At 41.7% G+C, this 7,991-nt stretch overlaps 1 long non-coding RNA gene across 1 annotated transcript; it reads left to right on the top strand.

The window, feature by feature from the left end:
* Nucleotides 1-1,107: 1,107 nt before the first annotated feature.
* Nucleotides 1,108-6,301, top strand: LOC125793109 (uncharacterized). The gene is made up of 2 exons (XR_007432694.1): nt 1,108-1,482; nt 5,804-6,301. It is a non-coding gene; the product is annotated as an uncharacterized LOC125793109 (long non-coding RNA).
* Nucleotides 6,302-7,991: the final 1,690 nt, after the last annotated feature.

Raw genomic sequence — 7,991 nt, 5'->3', positions numbered from 1 at the left:
CGCAATTAGCTTGAGGGTAGTAGACACTCGTTCTAATGTGCTTAATGCCAAGAAGCAAAAGCAACAATGTGTTCCTCCTTGTCTTGATGCAGCTGCATCAGGACGGCTCCTAATCCATAATCGGAGGCATCTGTAGTGATGAAAGTAGGTAACATGGGGTCATAGATAGCAAGTGCAGGACTTTCCAGGAGCATCCTTTTCAGGTCATTAAAGCTTCTGTCTGCTGCATCAGTCCATGTTAATTCAGCTTGCGTGTTTGCTCTGAAGTGGTTCTACTAGTGTTGCATAATTGGGCAGAAACTTACTGAACCATGAAGTTAGGCCCAGAAAAGAGCGTAGGGCTGCCAAATCTTTTGGTGCAGGAGCTTCAGCAATGGCCTTCAGGTGGTCTGAGCTAGGACATAAACCTTCCTTCAAGAATGTGATTTGCGTTTGGCCAAAAGAGCTTTTTTCAAAGTTAATTTGAAGGCCTACCTCTCTCAGGCGCTGAAGAACAGTTTGTAGACACTTGTCATGTGTTTCCTTCGATTTCCCATAGACTATTATGTCATCCAGGAAGTTACGTACCCCTGGCAGATCTTTCAGGATTGTCTCCATCATTTTTTGGAATGCTGACGACGCTGAAGCCAGGCCAAAAAGTACCCGGGAGTACTGGAAGAGACCATCATGAGTTATGAAAGCAGTCAGCTTGCGGCTTTCGGGGTGCATAGGTAGTTGGTGGTAAGCTGAGCTCAGATCAATCTGGCTGTAGTGTGCAGCACCTGCCAGTTCTGTAAACACATCATCCATATGAGGAAGTGGATGACAGTCCATGATTACACTTTTGTTAGGTTCCCTGAGGTCAACGTAGAGTCGTAGGCCCCCTTCTTTTTTTCGTGCTACCACTAGGGGACTCACCCATTCAGATGCATCTATATGTTCTATAATGCCTGCTTGTAGCAATCGGTTGAGCTCTACTGACACCTCCTTACGAATGCTCAATGGTAATTGTTTCAATTTTTGACGTACCGGCTGCACTGATTTGTCTATCTGTACCTTGTGCACAAACCCTTTCTCACAGCCAGGAGAAGAAGGTGAGGCAGACACATTGTACACTGCGGAGTGTCTGCTCCCTGCTCTGCTCCCTGCTCTGCTCCCTGCTCTGCTCTCTGCTCTGCTCTCTACTCTGCTCTCTACTCTGCTCTCTACTCTGCTCTCTACTCTGCTCTCTACTACTCTGGTCTGCTGCTGTGCTGGTCTGCTGCTGTGCTGCTCTGCTGCTGAAAGCTTGCTTTAATCCTCAGCTTCTACACTTTTCTCTGTTTTCTTCTCTTTTACTCTCTTCACACTTACTAATCCACTTTTAGTCTGCTTCCTCTTTGCTCTACACACCTATTAATCCACTCTCAGTCTACTTTTATAGACTTTTTCCTCAGGTTTGCTGGATTAGCTGTTTGCTGCTGCAGTTTGTTTGTGTAAGTTTCTAATTTCAACTGAAACAAGGTGAGTGCTCTTTTTCTCCATGGCTTCTGCTCAGGTTTACACCTGTTTAGAGTGTGGCATGTATAGCTTAGATCCCTTATCCACCGATACTGGTAACAATAGTGGTATTTGTACTAAGTGTGAGATAGTTAGCTCCTTGGTGGATAAGGTGAACAAGTTAGAGCTGCACGTCCGGGGTTTAATAAGGGATAGACAGCAGGATTCACTGTTAGCAGCCCCGGGTGTCTCAGGGAGAGTTAGTACCCCCTCGACTCCGGCCTTAGAGCCCTCACAGCGGGGCGAATGGGTAACGTCTCGGCGGCATAGTCGAAAGGCTAAGGCTAATGCTACCGCAAAGGCCACAGCCAGCCCACCTAAACACCACGCTCCCCCAGTTCACGTGTCAAACAGGTTTGCCCCGCTCAGTGAAGCACCAACTGAGGAGCCTGTTAAAGGTACTCTGGTGATAGGAGACTCTATCGTCCGACACGTGAAATTAGCTACTCCTTTAGGGGCACCAGCGGCAACAGTTACTTGTTTACCGGGAGCCAGAGCACCGGACATTAGTGGCAACCTCAGGTTAGGGAATAGGAGATATTCGAGGGTAGTAATTCATGTAGGGGCCAATGATATTCGTCTGCGGCAGTCTGAAGTAACTAAGGCTAATATTAAAGAGGTGATTAAACAGGCCCAGACGCTGTCCGAGGAGGTAATCTGCTCTGGCCCCATCCCAATGAGGCGTGGTGATGAAGCTTACAGCAGGCTTTCTTCGCTGAACCGCTGGATGTCCAAGTGGTGTGCAGAAAATCATGTGGGCTTTATAGATAACTGGCTACACTTTGAGGGCAAGCCTGGTCTTTTAGGTAGGGATGGTGTCCACCCCACGCGGGAGGGTGCTGCCTTACTTTCATGCAGCATAGCTCATAGTCTTTTAGTTAGTCGGCAGAGTAGTATTAGAAGCTGCTGACAATCCAGAGCCGGGACCAGGCCGCAGACAGAGAGGCTTAACCAACCGTCTGCGAGCTGCAAAGAGACGTTACCTAGATACCAATGTATTCAGACTGTGTCTGTCCCCCGAGTCAAACAAAAACATCAAAAAACTAAAACAGTAAATCTAAATAACTTAACTTATATTAAACAATCATATCCAGACTGTAGTACTAACATTTCAAGCCTAAAGATTGGTTTACTTAATATTAGATCTCTGAATTCAAAAGCAGTTCTAGTGAATGAAATGATAACTGATCAGAAATTCGATGTTCTGTGTCTGACAGAAACCTGGATTAGGCCAAATGAATATGTAGCATTAAATGAAGCCGCCCCTGCAGGCTATAATTATATACACAATCCGAGACTGTCCGGTAGAGGAGGTGGGGTCTGCATATTTTTCCAAAGTACCTTAGTTAGCAATCAGAAACACTATGAAAATTTTACTTCTTTTGAGCTTCTTTACACCAGTATAATTAATCCAGTTACAAAAAAGAATGCATTTTCTTTAATTAACATCTACAGACCACCAGGGCCCTATTTAGAATTTTTAAAAGAATTTAGTGATCTTGTCACAGACTTAGCAGTAAGTAATGATAAAGTGATTATAGTTGGAGACTTCAACATTCATTTCGAAAAATTGGATGATCCATTAAAAAAAGCATTCACATCGATTTTAGACTCAGTTGGTATTATTCAAAATATAACAGGACCTACTCATTACTGTAATCATACTCTGGATTTAGTTTTGACCCTGGGTGTGAGCATAGATAACCCGAATATTCGTTCTCAAACCTCCGCAATTTCAGATCATTACCTTATTTCATTTAAATTACATCTTAGTCATAATATACGTACATCCCCTAGCTACTCTGTAAAACGTTCAATTACGCCTTTTACAGCCCAACAATTTACACATAAGCTTCCAGATTTCTCAACTCTAATGTACTCTCCTATAGACCCAGTAGAACTAGACAAACTAACCGAAGGTTTAGAAAATACCTTTCGCTCTACCTTAGATGTTGTAGCACCCCTTAAACACAAAATAGAGAGACAGAAAAAGCTCGCACCGTGGTACAATGATCAAACTCGTACCTTAAAGCAGTTAGTACCAAATTTAGAGCGTAAATATCGATCAACTAAACTGGAAGTGTTTCACTCTGCGTGGAAAGACAGTCTTGTTAAATATAGAAAAGAACTTAATAAAGCCCGCTCAGCATATCTGGCCTCACAGATCGAGATAAATAAAAATAATCCTAGAGTTCTCTTTAGTGTTATTTCCAAATTAACTAAAAACCAGGCAGGTACTGAACCTCAGATTCCAGCCATTTACACCAGCAACGATTTTATGGACTTCTTCAATAGTAAAATTGAAAACATTCGGGATAAAATTAAACAGATAAATATTACATCCTCTCTGTCATCTGGTCTGGCTGATCTAGAACAAAACCCTGTTACTGAAGTTAGGTTGGAAGTCTTTAACCCACTTCCACAGCTAGAACTAGAGAAAATTATCTCCTCTTCAAACAGCACAACCTGCACACTTGATGCTGTTCCCACAAAATTATTAAAACAGGTACTACCAGATATAATTAAACCTCTGTTAATGATAGTAAACTCATCGCTCGCCCTGGGCCATGTACCCAAAGCCTTTAAAACTGCTGTAATTAAACCTATGATCAAGAAACCAAATCTTGATCCTAGTGTACTGTCTAACTATAGACCTATTTCAAACTTACCCTTTATTTCTAAGATTTTAGAAAAAGCTGTAGCCCAACAACTTTGCTCTTACCTGCAAAGAAACCAGATTTATGAAAAATTTCAATCTGGATTTAGGCCTTATCATAGCACTGAGACAGCTTTAGTTAGAATAACAAACGATCTACTTATAGCCGCCGACCAAGGCTGTGTTTCCTTACTCGTACTTCTCGATCTGAGCGCAGCCTTTGATACAATAGATCATACTATCCTTTTAGAAAGACTAGAGAACATGGTCGGTGTAACCGGAACTGCCTTAGCATGGTTTAAATCGTACTTAACCGATCGCTATCAGTTTGTGAGGATAAATGATATGTCTTCCAGTTATACCAAGGTAAGATATGGAATTCCACAAGGCTCTATATTAGGACCGTTATTATTTACATTATATATGCTCCCACTGGGCAAAGTTATTAGAAAACACAATGTGAATTTTCATTGTTATGCGGATGACACGCAGCTCTTCATATCAGCCAAACCTGATGACAGAGTGAGATTAAAGAAAATCGAGGATTGTGTAGAAGATGTAAAATCATGGATGTCGCACAACTTCCTCCTATTAAATAGTGATAAAACAGAAGTTCTCCTATTAGGCCCCAAAGCTGCTAGAAATAAATTATCAGACTTAATGCTAAATCTGGCTGACTTCTCAGCCACCCCTGGTTCAGCAGCTAAAAACCTTGGAGTTATCATAGATTCAGATCTAGCATTCGATAAACACATATCTAATGTTACTAGAACAGCTTTTCTACACCTCCGTAATATTGCCAAGCTAAGAAATGCCCTATCACTGCATGACGCAGAAAAATTAGTACATGCCTTTATTACCTCAAGGCTAGATTATTGTAATGCGCTACTGTCTGGATGTTCCGGCAGTAACTTAAATAAACTTCAGCTAGTTCAAAATGCTGCAGCCAGGGTCCTTACTAAAACTAGAAAATTTGACCATATTAGTCCAGTACTATCAGCACTGCACTGGCTTCCAGTCAAATTCCGCATAGACTATAAAATTCTCCTGTTAACGTATAAAGCCCTACACGGACTCGCTCCTGAGTATTTACAAGACCTCATCTCCTGTTATGAACCACCGCGATTACTCAGATCTCAGGGTGCTGGTTTATTAGTAGTGCCTAAAATTCAGAGGAGCTCTGCAGGAGGAAGAGCTTTCTCTTATAAAGCGCCTCAACTCTGGAATAATCTCCCCGAATATGTTCGGGACTCAGACACAGTCTCAATCTTTAAGTCTAGACTGAAAACTTACTTGTTTAGTTTAGCTTTTGGTAATTAATGTTTTTCCCTTTAGATAAGGCTGCAGATTCAGGGGTTCATGGACAGAGGAAATTGTGGTAAACTGAGATGCTGGTGCTGTTGTTCTCCCACTGCACACGGTCACTCAGGTTTGTGGACGGTGGAGTGGGTGGATGCTGGTGTTTCAGGGAGCCTCCGTGTCTATGTTACCTTCTGGCTCTCTGCCTTTAGTTAGGCTGTTTTATTCAGTTCTGCCGGAGTCATTTGCCACACTCTGATAATGTTTTAATATTCTCAGTTTTGCATAAATCCAGTAAAAACTAATTCCATCTCTCTGCTTTCCTCCGAGTTACTGACTGCCCACCTGTCTGACCCGATACCGATGTTGGACCCTCAGGCTCTCGCGTCTCCTGTCCAGCCAGACTGATGGAAGTTTCTGAAGTCAGCTCTTCTCCACCACCACCACAGATCAGCTGCTCATCGACCATCTTACTCTCCACTACAGATTACATCCAAGCCATTAGTGGCGCTATTACACTCCTGAGTACATAAAACCTATATGGATGTATAAAAGACTTTTTAAATTTTAATTTAAAAGCCGTTTGACCAGTGGTAGGATGGTCCCCCCTTTAATGTGAGTCTTGGTCCTCCCAAGGTTTCTTCCTCCTCCTGCAGCTCTGAGGGAGTTTTTCCTTGCCTCCGCGCTCACTGGGGGTTCTGTATTCTGTATTTTCTATGTGTAATGTTTTGCCTGATTCTTTGTCCTGTAATCATGTTTCTGTAAAGCTGCTTTGTGCCAACACCTGTTGTAAAAAGCGCTATACAAATAAATTTGATTTGATTTGATTTGATTTGATTTGTGAAAGAGAAGGTGGAGCATTTGCATTGTCATGTTCGAAGTAGTTTACTTTGCCTCCAATGATGTTTACCTTGAGTGCCTTTATCATGTCCAAACCTAATAATAGTAATCCGGATTTGACAATGTAGAAGGAGACTGAAATTTTTTCACCTTGGTTTGGTATGGTAGCCACAGCAGGTAGACACCCCATAACAGATAACTCCTGTCTGGCATAAGTGAGCAGTTTCACTTTTGGTTCTCTCAGAGAGCAGCTGGCAAAACATTGCTTGTACAGTGTTTCTGGGAGAATGGAAACAGAAGCTCCGGTGTCTACAATGAGATCCAAAGCATGAGAATTTTCTAGCGGTGCTTCAATGTTAACAGTGCAGATGATCTTATCATAAGCTGCTGCTACATGTTTAACATTCTCAATGCAGAGCACAGCTAGTTTCGGGACCACGACTTTCCTCACCTCAGTGGCATGTGACTTACATACTTTGGCAAAATAATAGCTCAAAACTATGCCAAAAACGCTTCTCTCGGCTTATACCGTCTGAATACTACATTTAACACACAAATGAACCCAAACACTTAAGAAATGATGAAAACGAAATGTTAGTGCATTTTACAGTTATAATGTGTTATAGGTCTTAAAAACTCATTCCTGATCGAAAGAGATGTTTTCAGTTCAAAACAACATTTGAAGCAGTTTATCGCTATAAGGAGTGAGAGGAGCTCAAAACTATGCGCCGGAATCCTCTGAACACATACTTTACTACATTCAACACACAAATGATCCCAAAATACTTAAGAAATGTTGAAAACAATATGTTAGTTGCTTTTTCCACAGTGATAATATTTTTAGGCCTTGAAAAGATTTTAAAAATTTATTTACAAAGCTCCTTTAATTTATCCACATTTATAGCAATATGAGCAATGAAAGCAGTTAGAGTTCACGTAAACTTCAATGTTTTCAGTAGTGGAGAGTGAACAGCTAGAGCAAGGAAGGTTAATAAACTGGATGATGGGCAGTTAAACTGTTGTGGATGATGGGAAAGGCTGACTTCCAGAAACTTCTATCAATCTGGCCGACAGGGGACATGAGATCCTAAAGGTCCAACATCCATCGGTATCGGGGGTCAGACAGGTGGGCAGTCAGTAACTCGGAGGAAGGCAGAGAGATGGAATTAGTTTTGACTGGATTCATGCAAAACAGAGAATATAAAACATTATCAGAGTGTGGCTAGTGACTTCGGCAGATCTGATTAAAACAGCCTAACTAAAGGCAGAGAGCCAGAAAGTAACATAAACACTGAGACATCCTGAAACACTGGCATCCACCACCTCCACAAATCTGAGTGGGAGAACAACAGCACCAGTTTACTACAATTCCCTATGTCCATGAACCCCTGGATCTGCAGCCTTATCTAATGGGAAAAACATTAATTACCAAAAGCTAAACTAAGCAAGTACGTTTTTAGTCTAGACTTGAGACAGAGTCTCAGTCTGAGTCCCGAACGTATTTGGGAATGTTATTCCAGTGTTGGGGTGCTTTGTAAGAGAAAGCGTTTCCACCTGTAGAGCTCTGAATTCTGAATTCTAAGCAATTATAGCCAACAGTGTAAAAACAACATGAAATGTGTTTTTATCAGTTCTCAAAACTCCTGCCTGGATATCCATCTTTATAATCTTTATAAAT

This window comes from Astyanax mexicanus, unplaced genomic scaffold, assembly GCF_023375975.1.
Source record: "Astyanax mexicanus isolate ESR-SI-001 unplaced genomic scaffold, AstMex3_surface scaffold_37, whole genome shotgun sequence".
In the NCBI taxonomy this organism is placed as follows: domain Eukaryota; kingdom Metazoa; phylum Chordata; class Actinopteri; order Characiformes; family Acestrorhamphidae; genus Astyanax; species Astyanax mexicanus.
This window is presented reverse-complemented; position numbering and strand designations above follow the sequence as displayed.